We start from the raw sequence: 19,455 nt of genomic DNA on the forward strand, positions 1-19,455 counted from the left end.
GTGGAACTTGGTCTCTGAGGACCTGCTCATGCAAATAAGGACAAGAATAATGGCACATTCCCCACTTTTAAAAAATTTTATTTATTTTTGGCTGTGTTGGGTCTTCCTTGCTGCGCGCGGGCTTTCTCTAGTTGCGACGAGCGGGGTCTACACTTCATTGCGGTGCACGGGCTTCTCACTGTGGTGGCTTCTCTTGTTGCAGAGCACTGGCTCTAGGCGCGCGGGCTTCAGTAGTTGTGGCACTTGGGCTCGGTAGCTGTGGCTCGCAGGCTCCAGAGCATAGGCTCAGTAGTTGTGGTGCACGGGCTTAGTTGCTCCTCTGCATGTGGGATCTTCCCGGACCAGGGCTCGAACCCATGTCCCCTGCATTGGCAGGCGGATTCTTAACCACTGTGCCACCAGGGAAGTCCCACATTCCCCATTTTCATTTAAAAATAGACACTCACTTGGCACTTATGTGCCGGGAGCTCTTCTGAGCTCTTTACACTGTTAACCTTGGGTCTTCATAGCAGCCAGAGAAGATAAATTCCATTATTCATATTTCCATTTTACAGATGAGGAAACTGAGGTAAGGAAGAGAGCCTGAGTAGTCCCCCAAGGTCACCCAGCCAGGGCAAAGCCAAGAAGCCGGGGTGGTTTCACATCACTTTCTCAGGTCACCCTCTGGCCTGGGGGAGGCGGGAGGGTGGAGTGGCTGTGCCTGGTTTTGGGGTGGGGGGGGTTGGGGGCCGCATACAGAGGCTCAGAGAACCTGGATGCCGCCCAGGAAGACGCAGTGGAGTGCTTCAGACCTCACCACTCAAGGAGCCCTGGCCCCACCCCATGAGCCAGGTGGGGGTGCCGAGCAGTGAGCTTGGTGGCTCGTGTTGGGAGGGAGCGAGTAGGCGTCGTGGGCTCTCTCGTTCCTAATCGGAAGACAGGAGGGGGCTGAGGACCCGCTGCACTCACTCCTTGGCTCCAGGGTTTGGAAGTAAAGGGCTTCCTCGAAAAGAGCGCTCTAAGGGGTAGGCAGGGGACCGAGTGCTCGCCCGCCGCATGAGGGTGTGTGCACGCGCGCTCGGCGAGCCCGGGCTCTTTGTGTCCGAGCCCGAGCGCGCGTGCGTGTGCGGTGTGTGTGCGTGCGTGTGTGTGCGTGTGTGTGTATGTGTGTCCGCGTGTGGGGCGGGGCTCGCGCCCCGGCCCCGCCCCCGCCCCGCCCCCGCCCCGGCCAAGCTGGTATTTTTCCACCCAGCAGGATGGGTGATGCTGAGAGCTGCCTGCTCAGACAACAGACACGCGAGGTCAGGAAGAAGCCGCTTATAAATTACCGCTTCCTCCGCGCCGCCGCCAGCGCCGAGCTTCGGGTCCTGGCTGCAGCACAGCTCGCTGGCCGGCGCCGAGTCCCGAGGACCGCGAGCTCAGAGGCCGAGCCCAGCCTAGAGGGAGCGCCGAGCGCGGACCCCGCGGGCCAGAGATCGAGCCGGCTGGCAGCCCTCGGTGAGCGGAACCGAGCGCAGCCGAGTGCAGCGCCGCGGCCGCCCCAGGTACCGAGGGAGAGGGAGCCGGGCGCGCGGAGCCCCCTCCCCATCCCCGTGCCCCAGCTAGCCCCGACCTCCTCCCCGCCCAGGGACCCCGTTCCGGCGCCCCTTTCACCACCCAGGGACGGACGGAGGGTCGCCCGCTCAGTCCCCCCGCGGGGCTGTTATTGTTTCTCGGGCGAAGGGGCTCGGGCTTCTCGTGCGGGAGACAGGTGTGTGTGTTTGTGTGTGTCTGTTCTGGTGTCTCGATCTCACTGGGGGTCTACATGTATCTCCGTGTGTGTCTGTGTGTTTCTGAGGGTGGCTGTTTCTCCATGTTCCCAGCAGCATGCACTTGTGTGTCCCAATGTGTGCCTGCTGTTCTGTGACCTGGGCTGTGCGTGTGTGTGTTCTGGTGTGTGTCTGTGATACCTGTGTGGCTGTGTCTTCAGATGTTTGCTCTTGTGTGTCCTGGAGTGTGTCTGTGTGAACCTGTGTGTGTGTGACTGTATCTCCGAGTACCTGGCTGTGCACGTGTGTGTCCCAGAGTGTGGCTCTGTCTCTGGGTCCCTGGTTTCGGACACTCATGTGCCCTCGACTGTACCCGAGGGAGTGTCCCCGGTGCCTAGAGGGCCACACAGCCAGAGCTGGTTCTCCAGGGCAGGCGCTGAGTGGGTAGAGGTGATAGGGCGACATGGCTCCAAGGGTGCTGCCTGTGTGCAGCGTGCAGGTGGCAGTGCCAACGTCCAGCAGCCTTCAGTGGCAGGATCCAGGCCCCGAGGGACAGCTGGGAGCCAAGTGGACAGCGGGCAGGGAGGGCAGCACGCATCCATCTCGAGACCTTTCCCTTCCTTCTGGGGGTTCCTCTTTTGAGCTGGAGGTTCTCGTCCCCCTCCCACTAGGAAAGCCAGAGAGAGGATCTCAGGGATTTCATCCTCCAGCCGCTGAGGTTTTGTCCTGGACCGGAGGGGGACCTCTGGGCTACCCTCCCTGGCACTCAGAGGGAGGTGTGTGCTGGGCAGGGCCACCGGCCTGGCTATTTTGGTCACTGCCCAGCCTCTGCCAGATCCTGGCCTCCCCCAAGACCAGCCCCAAAAGCTTGGGAGGCAGCCTGGACCCCCATTTCCTGCCTGGAGAAATAAATCAGCTCAGTACCCGCCCGGACACTTGAACAGAGGGTCTTGGGGCTGAGGTCACGAGGCACATGGCTCCATTTGGGCTTGGGTGAATTGGCCCATGCTTTGGCACCGCGGATGTTCAAATAAATGTCACGGGGGAGATCCTTTTTAAATTTCTTTTTAATTTTTTCTTGGCTGGAAAGGAGAGGATCTCATCCAGAGTCTCCCAGCCAGAAGGAGTTTATTTTTATGAGAAAGAGCGGGTGAGCGCTTAGCAACCGCCTGCCTCCCTCTCGACCAGGGAGTCATCCGGGGAGTGTGGGGTGGGCACAAGGGAGGTGTGGTGTGGGGGCGGAGTGGGGGGAGGAATTTCATCAGGATGGTTTTGGGGGCGTTTGGAGGGGGCCCGAGGGCACTGGCTGAGAACCCACCATAGCGTAGTAGTGGGGGACTGGCTAGAGGTCGTGGGCCTGGCTCAGTCCCCTGTTGACCTTGGGCAAACTTTTTTGTCCTCTGTTTCCTCATCTGTAAAATGGGTGGAGTAAAGTGGCTATGGGGTAAGCTGAGACGAAAGGCAGGAGCTCTTCCCCAGGGAGCTGAGTCCAAGTACTGTGCCTCTGTCTTAGTCTGCAGGCGACCTTGGGTGATTCCCTCAGCCGCTTTGAACCTCAGCTTCGCTGTCTGGGCAGCAAGGACGCCAAAGCCGGCCTCAGTGCGTCCTTGAGGGGATTGAGGGAGATGAGGCTGAATAAGCCTGTGGTAAGCTGTAAAGCCGGGCTCGGCTTTGGAGCTGCCGATTAGAGGGTGTCACGAGGTCCTAGGTCACTGTGGTATGCGGCAAGGGCCAAGGCTCACTCTCGAGCTCTTGTCCTTCGGGGATGCCCTTGTACTGACCTGTGGCACAGCCACAGTCACCTCCCCTGCCCCTTCCCTCCCATCTCATCCTGCGGAGATCCGATCCCATCCGCTTTGTGGAGTCGGGAGGCCCCAGCGAGCGGGTAGTGCCTCTTTAACAGATGGGCAAACTGAGAGCCGCCCAGAGGACTTTGCCTTGATTGGACAGCGGCAGGATTGGGCTTCAAAGGCCTTCCCTGGGCCAGCCGCGAGTTTGGGCTCTGTGGGGCTTTAGTCACTGATGTCCTGGGGAGTTGAAATTGGACCAGGACCTGGGGAGAACAAGGGACAAAGGCTCCGGGTCTTCAGGGTTGGAGGGTGAGTGCATGGGCCCCATTGGCACCTGGATTCCACCCCTGGTTACTCATTCTCCCTTCTCTGTGCCTCTCAGGGAGCCCTGCCACTCTTCCTACTCAAGTGTCAGCCCCCCACGAGGCAGTGTGGGCTCTGGGGATGGTGTTTTCTAACTCACCGCCTATCAGCTTGTCAAAGGATTTGGGAGCCTGTGAGACTTTATCTGGAAGTCTTTCCAAAGGTCCCGAAATGATAAGACACTTGTGAGTCATTCAACACATTCCTGTATATAGGAAAGAGGTGAAAAATAAATTACAAGGAACACCTGGGATGCAGCCTGGTCACAGCTGGAAAGGGGTCTGGGTGGGAATTCGGGTTGGCCTTGGAACCCCAGGGCCACCCGCCAGGTGTGGGCTGACCACCCCCATCAACTTCTGCCGAAGGTCATAAGTGAGGGTCGGATTCTTCGGGGCTGCATCTCCGAAGAATGCAATCCCATGTTGCAATCCCATCTCCAATCTCCATGTTGGCTAACTTATCTTGGCCAAAGTGTTTGTTTGAATTTACGGGTTCTGGGGAGGAGCCCTGGGTGTGGAAATGCCCAGGGTGGCCTTCAAGTGTGAATGGGAGATCTTTTATAACATGCCTTGTTTCTTTGCTGTTGTCAGTTCTGGTCAGGCACTGGATTTGGGGTAGAATATTGGCTTTCGAGGAGCTCATAGCCCAGAGGGAGATGGGCAGCGCAGCAGCCGCTGTAACCATGCTGCGTGGGGGTGCCGGCGCTGAGCATGCCTAGGTGGCAGGGTCGCAGGCAGGAGGCATGTCAGCTTCTTAGAGGAGGTGATGCCGGAGCTGGCAGCTTCTGTGGGCAGAGGAACTGGGTGCGCTGGCATTCCGGGCAGGGGGCATAACAGGTGCAAAGGGACAGGGCATGAAATAGACAAGCGTCTTTGTAGAACAAGCCTCACAGGGACCCAGCTGGAGAGAGGAATAAGAGCCACGTGTGGCGGGCCTTGAGCGCTGGGTAAATGGGGTTAGCCTTTATTCTGAAGGCAGCAGAGATAGAAATTGCATCAGGCTGGGTTTGGGGACAGCAGTGTCGAAGCCAGTTAAACCCAGGAGTCCAGGAGACCCTCATGGTGAGTGAGGAACTAGGCTGAGGTTCAGGACCGAAGGTGGCCGGGCCACTGCTAGTCAGGGCACAAAGCATTTTCCATGCCAGCGAATCTTGCCCTGAGCTCTTTTTGTAAACATGGGGTGAAGGCCTGGACATGCTGTCTAACAAGTACACAGGCCATTAACTGTGCCTCTGACCTCCCCGGAGCACACAGCCCTGGCGCCTTGGGTGAATTACGTCTGTCCTGGACAAGGCTTCTTTTGGGGTTTCCCTGCCCACCTCACCTGCTCAGAGGCTCCCTTTGGAAACCTAAGCTGAGGGGCAGGGATTAGGGGTGGTGGGGAGAGGGCAGAGAGAATGGAAATTGCTCTTCTGTTTCTAAAAACCAACATAGAAACAACAAATCACCCAACACAATCAAAGGGGGAGGGGGTGTGTGGGGAGGGGGCAGGTCGCCTTAACTCTAGTCAGGCATCAGAATTACCTGAGTGACTTTGTACAAATTCAGGTTCCCAGGCCTGGACATATGGAATCTGAATCCCCAGGGGGTGGAGCCTAGGAATCTGTATGTTTAAAAGTTTTCAACTGTGACTGTTAGAAATATGTATATGAAAATTGAGATATAATTTGCATTCAGTGAAATGCAAAGATTCTGTTACAGTTTGTTGAGTCTTGATACACCCGTGTAACCATCATCCAGATCAAGATATAGAAAATTTCCAGCTCCCCTGGAAAGTTGACTTGTGCCCTTCCCCTCCCAGAGGCAACCAGTTTCTGATTTCTATCACCATTAGTTACTGGATGGATTTGTATGGTATATACTCTTTTGTGTCTGGCTTCTTTCTGCTTGATGATTTTAAGATCCATTCATGCTGTTGAGTATATCAGTAGTTCAGTCCTTTTATTGCTGAGGAGTAAACCATCATATGGATGCCTCACAGTTTGTTTATCCACTCTCCTGTGGATGGACATTTGGCTTGTTTCCAGTTTGGGGTGATTATGAATAAAGCTTCTATGAGCCTTCATGTACAAGTCTCTTTGTGGGCATATATTTTCATTTCTCTAGGAGTGGAACTGCTGGGGCATAGGGTAGATATTTGTTAACTTTATGAGAAACTGCCAAAAGGGTCTCTTTTAATTACAAAAACAATAGACCTCAAGCAATACAGCACTGTACAAACAAAAGGTGATTCTTAAAGATCATTTTTTTAAAAAGTGCAATCTAGTCTTCAGTCGTCTGTCCATCATCTCTATCTTCCTATAATAACAATAAAAGCCTTTAAGATTATACGTTTTCCTCTGCGTACAGCTTTGACTGTACCCCTCAGATATCTAGATGTACATATATTCCTTTTTATTCTTTTTAGATCAGTTTTCATTTCAGTTTTGATTTCCTCTTTGACCCAGGGTTATTTAGGATCATCTGTTCAGCAGGCTAGCTGTAGTTCTGTTTTGTTGTTAACGAAAATGACATCATACTGTTCTTGGTTCTGCCACTTAACACTATTCAAACAACAGACCATTGTGGAACGGTCGCTTGTCAGAACATACAGATCTCCAGGCCATTCTGAACAGCTAGTCTGCATGTGGGAATCACTGACCGAGTCTGGCCTGTCTTAATCACCCTGAGTACTGCCACCTTAGTGAATGAAACGCTTCCACCCAATGGCTTTGAACTTAATCTGAAGGTGGGCAGAGAAGCAGCCCAAGGCAGCTCAGTATTCTGAGATGGGAAGGAACCAATACTTTTTCAGCACCACTAGGTCCTATCTCCCTTCCTGCATTTAAGCCCTGTGCCTGACTTGGGGATTCTTACCTCCATCTTCTAGAAGAGTTCATCCAGTCTCAGAAAAGTGACTTACCGCCCCTCACACAGCTAGGACCTGGGAAGGAGAACCAGAACCACTGCCCATCCTTGTTCCACTGCGCATGCTTTTTACTGAGCACCTACAAGGTGTCTGGCATAGGGCCAACGCCAGAGGGAGGGATAAACAGATAAAACAGCCCCTGGGCTCAAGTAGCTCACAGTCTCACAGGAGGGGAGAAGATCTGTATCGGGAAGAGGTTAATGAACAATCCCAGCAGATTATGCCAAGGGCAGGGAACCCAGGGAAGGTGTCAGGGAGGGTGCGCGGTCCACTGGCTGGGAGTGTGGGGACTTTGGGGTCATGGAGTTAAGCCTCCCTGCCCACCCACTTAATGGATGAGGAGACTGAGGTCCGAATGAGGCCTAGATCAACAAGAGGGCCATTATTCACAGACTTAAGGTTCTCCCCCTCCGCACCCCGGCCCACCTGCCATTCAGTGCTGATGAAGTTAAGCACAGTGTTTCTACTTCTGTCTCAAACTTTCGATGACTCTCTTCACAGCTCTCTGATCCTGATTGTGTCACAGCGGTGGGAAGGGGGATGGAAGGGCCAAGCCAGTAACTGATCCGAACAATTCCTTGGGCTTGGCCGTGCAGGAGACACCTGCAGCATCTGGAACAGGGCTTCCTGGGCAGCGGGACCACCTGCTCAGGGAGGAGCGGGGAGCCTGGCTCTGGTGCGCAGCTCTGGCCACTGTGTGGGACGGAATGGAGGCAGTTGTGAGAGGGCTGGCGAGTGTCCCTGCTGGAGGGCGGGGCAGCTGCCTTCTCGTTCCGCTCACCTTGGGTCCTCACTGTACAGACACCGGCCCCCAGCTTTGCCCCGCCCTCCTCCACTGAGCGGAGGCTCAGACCACATCTCTGTGGGGTCCCTAGTGTGGACGTTCTGAGAGTTTTTTCCTTCCCACCGCTCTCCTTTGCACACGATGAAAGAATTCTACCATCCACTTTCCTGCAGAAAGTCCTTAACACAGCCAGGTTGCCGTCACCTGGTGGCGGTGGAGGGGTGTGGTTGGCCTTGGGTTTCAGCAGAGTCATGCTTCCTGGGGGAAGGGCTTCGGAAGGGGGCGGTCCCGAAGGCTCTGCCCTTTTGCCCCATGGCCATTCGGCACCTGGAGACAGAGGGCTGCTCAGCCCTGATGGTGGACTCAGGCCGTGATTTTAAGCACGTTCATTCTATCACCACATGGCACCTGGTGTCTCCTCTCTGGGTGGATGCCACCACAGCTCAAGACAGCAAACTCCTCCCCAGCCTCCATGCCTCCTGGGCTCTACAGCGTCGGGGGCCAGCTCTCAGCATGCCACTCTCCTGCTCCCAAGCCTTCTGTGGCTCCCTAGTGCTTTGTGAAATCAAGTCCAAACTCCTTAGCCTGGCATTCAGCGCCCTTCCTGATCTGGCTCCTGGCCAGTGTTTATTCTCATCTGCCACCACTTCTCTCTGCTCCCTGTGACCTGGCTGCTTTCTGCTCTCAGCCCGAGCCTCAGGCTCTCAGCCCTGCCCAGACCTCAGCCCGAAAGGCTCTTCCTCCCTTCCCTCCGAATTCCCACTCTTCGAGGGCCAGCTTGAGGCCACCTACTTCATGAAGTCTTCCTGGAACCCCTTAAAGGTGCGTGACACATCGTAAGCACCCAACAAAGATTCTCTGAGTCAAAGTGGACTTAACCTCGCCCTGCTCTGAGCCCCTGTGGACCTTTTCTCTGGCTGGAACCCAGACCTGTGTGGTCTTACCTTTTTTCCAGCCACCTGACCAGAGGCACGTCAGGGCAGTGACAGATGCCCCAGCAGCCAGCCAGCACGGGGCCTGGCACACAGGAGGTGCCCGGCACAGAAATAGAGGCCGTCTGATTCCCTCTGTCCTGAAATGAGAGCCTATGATTTGAGCATCTGAGTGGGTCCAAGCTTGGAAATTATATCCACCCGTCACTATCCATCCTTCCAACAAATATTTGTTCTAGAGCCTGTCGTAGGCCCTGGGGATGTGGCAGTTGAATAGGATGGACCAACTCATGCCCTCAGGGAGCTGACCACAAGAGTTAAGTGAATTGTTACAGGCGCACTGGATGCCCTTGGCCACTGGCTTGCTGTGTGACCTAGGCAAGTCCTTTCCCTGCTCTGTCCTAACCTGTAAGGAAGCTTCATGTTTGAGGGAAATACCTGCTGAGTGAAGGGGGGAAAGACTCTTGTTTCTCTCTGTTGGGGAGCACATGTCACTACATGGGTGATGGTCCTGTGGGATTTGATTGTAGTCCCATTGGTTTTCAGGATGTTTTAGCCCTCGCTCTGAAAGGGGGCACCCGATTTGGGGACTGGAGTTCAGGGATGCTCTGAGCAGAGCTGTAGCAACAGGATTTTAGCGGAAAACACTTCCTTGGAGAAGAAAGTGGGGTTTCTTTTAAAAATATTTATTTATTTATTTGGTTGTGCTGGGCCTTAGTTGCGGCAGGCAGGCTCCTTAGTTGCGGCACGTGGGCTCCTTAGCTGCAGCAGGTGAACTCTTAGTTGTGGCATGCATGTGGGATCTAGTTCCCGGACCAGGGATGGAACCCGTGTCCCCTGCATTGGGAGCGCTGAGTCTTAACCACTGCGCCACCAGGGAAGTCCCAGAAAGTGGGTTTTTATTCCATCATTGGTAGAAGAGTATAGATCAGAATAGACCTTTAAAAAAAAAAAAAAGACCCAACCTGCCAGCCTCTGTCGCCGGGACTGAGCAGAATCTGTTTTTGCTTCCACTTCTCACCAATGCAAGGTGTGAGTTGTTTGCAAAGGATTGCATCCCAGGCCTGAGAAAACAGTACTAGTTGCTGCAAAATCGTCCCCCACGGGCAGCTCCGGGCGTCCCGTATGGTTTGTGTTGCCCACTCAGAGTTTTATAAAATCGAGCCAGTGTTTCTTCAATGTGGGTTTTGTTTGTTTTTTGCATCTGCCTCTGGCCACTTGGTTTCTCTGAACGGCCCTCCGTTGGTTGGGACCCGGCTGCCTCGAGGCAGGGACATGCTGCCGGTGGATCCTGGGCAGGTGGGGGCCTTCCTGCTGTGTTCCTTCAGCAGGACTGATGGTGCAGCATAGGGAAGAGGGATTCCTCCCCCTTTCAGGGGACCCGTAGTGCTTTCAAGGGGCATTTCAGGGCTGGAGCAGGAGAAATCCAGCCACCCCTGCCTGCACACTGCTCTGTGGGGGGCTGGGGGGGGGTGGCCTGGCTGCAGCACGCACCTCCCAGGGCAGCCCCCTCTGCCAACCTCTGCTGGGAGTTCCGGGTGGCGCTGCAGGCAGAGAGGGTGATTTGCCTCCTTGAATGTAAAGCACTCAGCCTTCTGGAGAGCGGACCAGGCAGCCGGTCTCTGCCAAAACCCGTACATCTGAGATCTGTAATTTTTTCGGTGTATTTTGTCACCTTGGCTGAGCCTTGAGTTAAGTCCGATGGTCTGCACCTACTTGCTAAGCCCTGTGTCCCCTCCCCTCTCCTGAGCCGTCCGGGGGCTTGTCGTTAGTTGGGAGGCTGGGGAAACTGGGGAATTTTTCTTCCCTCTCTCAACATTTCATTACCTTTGACCCCTGCCTGCCATTCCCCCAGGCCTGGGGGTTGTGGGTGTATCTTGGCTCTGCCCTGGGACGTGGCAAGAACGACAGTAGTAATTATGACATATACCAGCACTCCTCAGACTTGGAAGATGTAGGCCTCACTCGCGATCTTGTTAAAATGCCCCTTCCCCGGCAGGAGGGCTAAGGTGGAGTTGAGATTCTGCATTTCTCACCAGCTCTCGGGAGCTGCCGAGGCTGCTGGTCTGTGTGGGCGGGGCACACTCTGAGTAAAGGAGGTTAATCATAGCTTTTGCCACACTCTGTAAGCCAGGCCCTGTGCCTTATAAGCATCATCTTCCTAATCATCACAAAAGGTACCATTGTTCCCATTTTGCATGTGAAAAGCTGAGGCCCCAGAGAGAGCAGGTAACTTGCCCGAGGTCACACAGCCGGGAGGCGGCTGAGCCAGGCCAAGCTCTCTGGGCCAGTGCCACCTTGGAAAGGCTGCTGGTGGGGAAGCCCTTTTCTGCTGAATGGTGTCCGTGGTCCAAAAGCCACAGGAGGCTTTTCAAGGCAGCCAAGTCGGATGTAAATCAAGGAGAGCCAGGAGCCAGCCAGGCCTCGCGTTGACAGCAGGGTGGCCCAAGGCAGTGTGTCAGGACCAGGCCCGCTGCGGGATTTGGTGCTGGCGTGCGGCCTGGTTGGGGGAGCAGCTGGGGGATGCCCACAGCTCCTGTACGACCGACCGGTGTGGGGCCTGCCTGGAGCCCAGAGGCACCAAGTCACACTTACCGCCTCCCCGTTATTTAGATAACTCCCAGGATGCAGGGCTGGCTGGAAGGGTCAGCAACGGGACAGGCGGAAGCTGGGACCTGGTGCTTTAGTTGTTTAAAGGCTGGCTCATCCTTGCAATCACATGGGTGCTTTCCCTTAATTGGGGGTCTGCTCTGGGGACTGAGGGGCTGTGGTCTCCTGCCTGGCTGGGCCTTCATTTCTACACTAGGCACCTGCCCCAAGCAACTGGGAAGCGTAGAATAGATTTAGAGTCTGGGTCCTCAAAATGTGGTCACTGGGCGAGCAGTCTCAGCATCACTGGGAGTTGGTTAGAATGCAGAATCTCGGTCCCCAGCCCAGCCCTACTGACTCAGACCCTGGGGGTAGTACCCAGTCCTCTGTGTTTTAACAAACCCTCCAGGATTAACTCTGAGAAAGGCTGATTTCTCCATCTCCAGCCAGATGCCCAGGGGTAGGGGAGGATCAGTCCTAACCTTTGCAGTTGGCTAGAGTGCCAGGGCAGCAGGAGGACCGCAGATGTCATTTCATCTGTGCCTCCCTTTTCTGATGGCCTGAGTGTCAGAGAGATAAAGAGACATGCATGAACTTACACCGTAAATTCAAGGCAGATTTGGGTCTGGGTTCTTAGGGTTGCAAGTGGCAATAATCAGTTCAAACATTTACTGACTCCTTTAACGGAAAAGCCCAGAGTCGTACTTCAGGTATGGCTGGATCCAGATGCTGAGAGATGTCACTGGGGCTCAGTTCCTTTCTCTCCCTTTCTGGCTCCATGTCCCTCCTCTGTTCGCCCCATTCTCCTTGGGGTGCCCCCAGCTGCACAGGGTGTTGCCCACCCCCACCCCCAGCAAAGCCATCCCAGCCTAGAAAGAGCTTTCTTTTTTCCCAATATTTTCAGCACAAGTCCCTGTTGTCACTCTTAGTGTCCAGTCTTGGTCATGTGCCTGTCCTGGAGCCAATCATGACAGCCCTGATTGGCTCAGCCTGGCTCAAACACCCAACCCTGGAAATAGGAGGTGGGCTCAGCCCACCCAGAACCCCATGGGCTGGGAGTGGCATGTGGGGGTCTCCAGGGGGAATAGATGCAGGCTGTGCCCAGAAAAAAGGGTCCAGGTGCCAGCACAGTAGCGAGACATACAGGGACTTGTTGCCATTTTTATTCTCCTCTGAGTTGGACTCATGCAACTGCTAATGTCTCACCTCAGATAAAACTGTACTCTCGTTCCTCTGGTTCCTTTAACATTGTGCCTGTAATTGTGCATTGAACATGCTACCTCCATTTCCCCTTTGTCCCTCTTCCCTTGGTATGGTCCTGGATAACCAGGAACACATTGCCACTTCCACCACCCACACCTGCTGCAGACATTACTAATCCACCCAGACTTCACAGAGCCGTGCGTCCACCCAGAGAATGAAGCCTCGATGGCATCCATGTCAGCCCCTCCTATGTGATTCCAGGCTCCAGGAGAGTGGCAACCTCAGCTATCTTGTTCACTGCTGGGTTCCAGTGCCTAGAACAGTGCCTGGCATATAGTAGATGCTCAATAAATAATTGACTCAGCATTCCTACACGCAGTGCCTCAGACACAGTGCCCATGTGAGCCTGGTGAACATGGAAGTCCAAACACGGCAATGAGGTGGTCTAATCTGGGGGACAGGGGGCTCTGTAGACTGCTGGAACCCAGTTCTGAGTCTGGGGAAGAGGCTCCAAGGGCAGGGCTGCAGGTACAAAGAGGAAAGGAGTGAGCAGCCCTGGAGGCCTCTCTGCTCTTCCACCACAACCCCCTTCCTTCCCTGCTAATCTGTTTAACTGTTCATTGAAGTGTAAGATCTTCCTTGATAAGGAAGCATTTCCTGGTTTTCTGCATTTTGTATTCCAGGAAATCAGGAGAGCCTTCCAGCACAGCTCTGCTGGTGGAATGAGGCCGAGGTGATCTGCCCCCACTTGCATTGTTTCCCAAACCGAGTCCAAAAGAACGGAGGTGGTCTATTTAGAAAAAAAAAAAAAAAGGCTTCAGGGGTCAGTCACACCTGGGGAGTGCTTGGCTCAGCACAGGTCAGCAGACTTCCTTGGCACAGTGACGCGCAACCTCTAACCAGGTGATGCGTATCAGCTTCTCCATCTGGCTTTGGCGCATCCCTGTGCTCACAGGGGACGGTCACGCACAGACCCGGGCAAGTGGCTGAGCTCGTGGGGGGCTTGGGGGAGCGCAGACTTTGGGTTTAGGGCTGGGGAGGTGCTTACCTGTTCTCAGCCAGCAAGAAGAGCCTCTCCCCTCCTGAGTGCAGGCTGGGCCACCCACCCCTCCCAGCTCTGGTTCTTGCCACTGACAGTTTCAGGGATGCTGCACCCAGGCGACGGGTGTGTGAGCGTGTACCTGTGTGTGAACACGTGGTGTGTGTGTGTGCATGCTTGTGCGAGTGTGTGCAGGAGCACCCGGGCGCCTGGCCCCATTGGGTGTGGACGGGGCCCCTCCCAGTTGTGTGTGCTGGGTGGTCACACGGAATAGACTCTGGGTCCTGAGTACATCACACCCTGACCAGATCTCTTCTTTCCTTCTCTGCTTCCTTTCCTTGCAATAGGTCCAGAACAACAGCGCTTTGTGAGGAGCCTCCAAAACGTAAGTGGCATTTGACCTCCCCATGGTCTCGGTGTCTCGCCACGGGTGGCAGTGACCCACGGTGGGCGCTCAGGATCTCAGAGGAAGAGACAGAACCCCCGAGGCCCCAGGACCTTGTCCACAGGTCACCTCTGGGTGGCGGGTCCACGGCCCGCCTTGGCCACCTGTGCACATCGGTGGCAGGGAGGTAACCCTGCAAATGGGCTGAGCACTGATTTCGAAGTCCTCGCCTGGACCCCAGCCTGGCTCTGCTGGTGAGGTGGTGAGGGGGCCTCATGAAGGTCAGGGGGCCTTTGTGGAGTTGATTCTAAGGTTTGGGGTCAGAAGCGTGTGAAAAGGTGAGCTCCTTGGCTCCCAGCAGACAGGATGCTCTGGGAATCGGGCTGCTGTCGCAGCTATCTCTTTATTGAACGTTTTATTTTTAAAAAATTGCAAACCTTCAAGAAAGTTGCACGAATGTTACAATGAACTCCGGTAAGTCCTTCACTTAGATTTTCCCATTGTTAACATTTGCCTCCTTTGCTTCCTCGCTTTAATATATGCTACAAAAACAGTCACATTGGTATTCTGAATCACTGGGGAGTTTCAGGCATGATGCCCCTTTACCTCTAATCCTTCAGCGTGCATTTTGTAAGAGCAAGGCCATTCATTCTCTTATATAAGTACACAATGATCAGCCCTGGAACATTTAACATTGACACAATTCTGTTATCTAATCTAAGAACTTAATGACGTTTTGCTGATTGTCTAGTATTTATAGAACCTCCCCCGCCTCCACTCCAGTTCAGGATCACAGTAGCATTTTTTAAAGGGGTTTAATGGGGCAGGAACCTGACTCAGTCACTTTTCTGCAGCTGCCTTCTACACCTTGATTTAAACATCCTCACTATAGGGGCTTTCAAAGAAGTCTTGGACTCGAGACATTCAGTAAGAAGTATACTTTACAACAGCATGCTGCGCGTACTTAACACGCGTGAAACTGAAACGAAAGTTTCACAAAATAAAACTCGTAGTCTCACCGTCTGCAGGGCTCTGTTCTGTTCTGTTCTCTTTTATAAAAATGATAACCCTGACCCTCTTAAGTTGATTGCATGACCCACTAGTACACCCTGCTCTGGAATTTGAAAAACCTGGCTACCTGGGCAGAAACTTCTTGGGATCACGCTCCCACAGGTCCGGGGCCGGGTTTGGTTGATTGGGGTCCCCTAGGAAGCCAGGACTGGGAGAAAAGCCTGAAGACCCTTGGCCTCTTGCCGCCGGTGGTGGACCCGATTCCACCCCAGTCCTCAAGCTCCCAGCCCTGGGTCTCTGTCACCGGCAGCCACAGGCCTCCGGCACCACCCAACACCTGTTCTTCATGCTGTGACATCAGTTGCGGAGAATCAGGCTGGCATATCCCTGGTGGTCAGGAGATGCCCCGCTCCGGGTCAGCCTCCAGAGTCACCACTGTCATAAATAGCAAAAGGAATAATGGCGAACATTTACGGAACTCTTTAACAACGTTCACGATGCTGCCGAGGGTTTAATGATAGCAGCGGATTGTATCCTGCACCTGTCCTGTGATGGGCGCAGTGGTTCCACCGTTTATTGAGCGCTTGCTCCGTCTCAGGCAGTGCCAGCACCTTAGTCGCCTGCAGTCCTCACAGTAGCCCTGTCAGGTGGGTGCTGTACAATGGTGGTCCCCATTGTACAGATGGGGATACTGAGGCTCAAAGGTGGTGAACTGCCTGCCCCCTCACCCCCGGCTCACACAGGATTTGAACGTGGTTGATCTGACCCTGGTGCCCACACCATCCAGCATAGCCCTCCCCTCCCCCTCCCCCAGGCTGGAGCAGACTCTGGTCCAGCCCCTTCCTGAGGCCTCTCACTGGTTAATGAGTAGCCCAGGGCAGCCAGGAAGCCAGGTGCCTGCCGCTGTGAAGCTGGAATGTGAGTTCTGCTTCCAGATAAAGAGAATCTTGTGCAAGGGGCTTGGCCTTTAGAGGCAATAAACAGAGGCCGGCCAAGGTTCCTCTCCCCAAGTCTTGCTGATCCGTCCATACTTGGTGGGAGCCCATTTTACTAGAGAGGCCGCTGAGGCTGAGAGGACTGTCTGACGCCTCCTCCAAGCAGCCCTTTTGGTTTAGTCTTGCCAAAAGTGCTCACTGCCCCCTGACATGGCAGGCAGTGGGATTTGGAGGGAGGTGTCTTTAGAGAACAGTTGTCATCTCTGAAGTCTGAGCCCTGCTGGGTGTGCGGCCTTCAGTTCCCACCTGCGAAAGGGGATGGTGATCACTCAGGAGCCCCCGCAGAGATGACAGATGTGTGCATGTCCGTCGGGTGTTCAGCAGACCCTGGGGTATTAATGAGCTAGCCAAAAATAGTATTCCTGAGCTGGGGGCAACCCGGATAGCAGAAAGTCCTTGGAGCTGGAGAGTCAGACAGCCCAGGTTCAAATCCTGGCTCCATCCCTGGCCAGCTGTATGACCTTGAGAGGGCAGTCAGAGCCTCTCGCAGCCTCCTCTTCCCCACCTGTGAAATGAAACAATAACAGCCCCGGGAGGAGCAGAAAGTGAGTATGGGATCAGGGGTAACGACCAGTCATCACAGTGGGGTTTGGAAGCGCGCAAGGGGCCTAACAAAGTCAGTGCCCCGCACCCAATAGCATTTCTTTTATTTATTTATTTTTTATAAATTTATTTATTTTATTTCTTTATTTTTGGCTGCATTGGGTCTTCGTTGCTGCGCGCGGGCTTTTTCTAATTGTGGTAAGCAGGGGCTACTCTTTGTTGCTGTGCGTGGGCTTCTCATTACGGTGGCTTCTCTTGTTGCGGAGCACGGGCTCTAGGCGCACGAGCTTCAGTAGTTGTGGCTCGCGGGCTCAGTAGTTGTGGCACGCAGGCTCAGTAGTTGTGGCGTACCGGCTTAGTCCCTCCGCGGCATGTGGGATCTTCCCGGACCAGGGATCGAACCTGTATCCCCTGCACGGGCAGGCGCGTTCTTAACCACTGTGCCACCAGGGGAGTCCCCCCAATAGCATTTCTTATCTCATCTCCTAGGTGGGATCCCCTGAGCAACTCCCCCCCACCTGAAAATCAGGTCCACCCTCTTGGGTGCCCAGGAATTTTAGGGAGGGGGAACCTCTCTGGGATTGTCGTGAGAATTCCCGTGCGGCCTTCTCCACCTGTGCCTCCCCCGACCTCACCGCCCTCCCTCCCCAGCTTGTAAACTCTGGCAAGGGAGGGGGTGTCAGTATGACCTCTGACCATCCACCAAAGCACTCGCTGCCTAGAAGGGCCAAGACAGTGAGAAAATGGTATTTATTGTTTGTTTACCCTGATTATAAAAGTCATACAATTTTTCAAAAATTGAGATAGGGTTGGCATACAACGCTGGTGTAAATTTAAGGTGTACAGTGTGTTGATTTGGTCCATTGCTATTGCGGTATGAGTGTCACCGTAGCATTAGTTAACACCGCCATCCAGTCACTTAATGATTTCTTCTAGTGTTGAGAAGTAATATGTTTTTCATACAGAAAATTTGGAGAGCACAGAAAAGTCAAAACAAGAAAATAAAATTCATCTCTATTCCTACCATCCAGAGATAAGCACCTAATGGTACATTTATACACGTGTGGGTAATATACCTTATTTAAAATTTTCCTTTCCAAATTGAACTCGTAGCATGGCTCTTTAGGAGCCAATTTCTCCCAGCACACCCTCCAACCTATTTCTGATAGCGTTTTGGGGTCTTGGGTCTTCCAAGTCCAGGGTTGGCAAACTTCTTAAAGGGTTGGATAGTATGTATTTTGGGCTTGTGGGCCATGGGCTCTCACCTCTGCTATTGCAGCTAGAACCCAGTCCAAGACAATAGGCAAATGATGGATGGAGCTATGGGCCAATAAAACTTTATTTACAAAAACAGTGCTGAACCTAGCCGAGGGGCCACAGTTTGCTGACCCCCTGTTCTAGTTTGTTTTGATTTGTTTGGGTAAACCATCATTTATTTAAGTAATTCCCTAGTGAGGAGAGATTGGCTGTGTGTAGTTTTTCTTTCTTGAAAACCACTCTGCTGTGAACTTTTTTTTTTTCTATTTTTAATTATGGTAAAATACAAATAACATAAAATTTGCTGTCCTAACCATTTTTAAGTCTACAGTTTAGTCGTGTTAAGTGTATTCACATTGTTGTGCAGTCAGTCTCCGGAACTTTTTCGTCTTGCAAAACTGTATGCAGTAAATTACATATTGGTATGGTCAGGAAACTGGAATCGCTAGCATGAAGGGAGTGTGCATTTTTAAGATGCTGGCACTTGTTGCCAAATTATTGACCCTCCAGAAATTGCCCTAATGTCATCAGTGACAGCCCTCAGTCCTTGAGAGAGAGGTGGCACATTCCTGGTGAATGTGCTTTCAGGGTCTTAGGGGGCAGAAGATTTAAAACAATCCATCCCAGAGGAGCTGCTCCCAGTCTGCCAGCCTTCCTTTTTTGGGAAGAACATAAAAACTCAGGAAATATAAAATGGTATGAATTCTAGGCCTCCTCCGAGGCTGATAAATACACCCTTTAGAGAGAGGAGAGGTGTGTTTAAGACCTAATCTCACCATGAGTCTGGGTGTAAATGTCTTTTGGCCTCTGCCTTGCTGTGTGACCCAGGGCATGTCACTTAACCTCTCTGGGCCCCAGGGTCTTCTGTCAAAATAGACATGATGTAGAATCTCCCTTCTGTGGTTGTTGTGAGGATCAGGGAAGAAAAACTATGAACCTTCTCAGTACAGTGACTAGCCCATAGCAATTACTGAAAGTGGTACTTGTCACTGTAATTGGTCTTCCTATTGCTACTATTACTGTTAATACTTCTGATACCTCTATCGGGGTAGGCTGAACATATGGACAATAATAGCATGTGCAGCTCTTTGCAATTCTTAAAAAGGTCTCCCATCTTTCATACTTGCATTATCGTATAGCGTAGTTATTACTGTCGCCACATAACAGGTGAGAGATGTGAGGCTCAGGAAGGCAGTGGCCAGCTTGAGGTCAGCCATGTTTCAGGACGGGACCTGGGGTGAACCACGTCTTTGGCTTCTAGCCTTGAAGTCAAAGGTGCTGGGAGACGGGGCCTCTGGACCACCAGGCCAAGCAGGAGCCTCCTCTTCTGGCCTAACCTGTGGCGGGAAAGCTTAGGCCTCAGGTGGAGAGAAGATTCCTTGGGTGTATCTTCCTGTCTTGGCTCTTATCCCAACGGGGGTCACACAGGGATTTCTTCAAGGAGAGAGATTATTATTCTAATGTGTGTGGTTCTTTCCCCACACCACCAAGCAATGCCCAGCACTAGCTGGGCATCCTACGACTTAAGTCAATACTGACGCTGTTGGTGAGGAGGTAGTCTCAGGTTCCCCAGGTGAAGGGCTCAGTCCCACAAGACTGCCCCCACCCCCGACTTCAGCCCGAATGGCTATGAATCGGAGGGTCCCACGACCCCCTCCTCGGGTTGGATTAATTTGCTAGAGCAGCTCACAGAACACAGAGAAACATTTTACTTACTAGATCACCGGTTTATGACAGAACGATATAACTCAGGAACCAGATGGCAGAGACACACAGGGCGAGGTGTGGGCTTTCGTGCCCTCTTCAGGCACCCCTGTCCCTGAATCTCCACGTGTTCACCAACTGGAACCTCCCCAAACCCTGTCCTTTCGGGATTTTACAGAGGCTTCGTTACCTAGGCGTGATCGATTCAACCTCCAGCCCCTCTCCC

General features: G+C 53.4%; 1 protein-coding gene across 2 annotated transcripts in view; it reads left to right on the forward strand.

Moving 5' to 3' along the window:
- Window positions 1–1,231: 1,231 nt before the first annotated feature.
- SLC6A6 (solute carrier family 6 member 6) overlaps window positions 1,232–19,455 on the forward strand; it is an 80,346-nt gene continuing 62,122 nt past the window's right edge. Inside the window, exons 1-2 of one of the 2 annotated variants that reach the window (XM_057554772.1) lie at window positions 1,232–1,523; window positions 13,682–13,719. The gene's annotated coding sequence lies outside the window, so the exon portion shown is untranslated. The remainder of the gene's footprint in view (window positions 1,524–13,681; window positions 13,720–19,455) is intronic. The other variant, XM_057554773.1, reaches the window with a different exon arrangement.

Source organism: Balaenoptera acutorostrata, chromosome 10 (genome assembly GCF_949987535.1).
Source record: "Balaenoptera acutorostrata chromosome 10, mBalAcu1.1, whole genome shotgun sequence".
NCBI lineage: Eukaryota > Metazoa > Chordata > Mammalia > Artiodactyla > Balaenopteridae > Balaenoptera > Balaenoptera acutorostrata.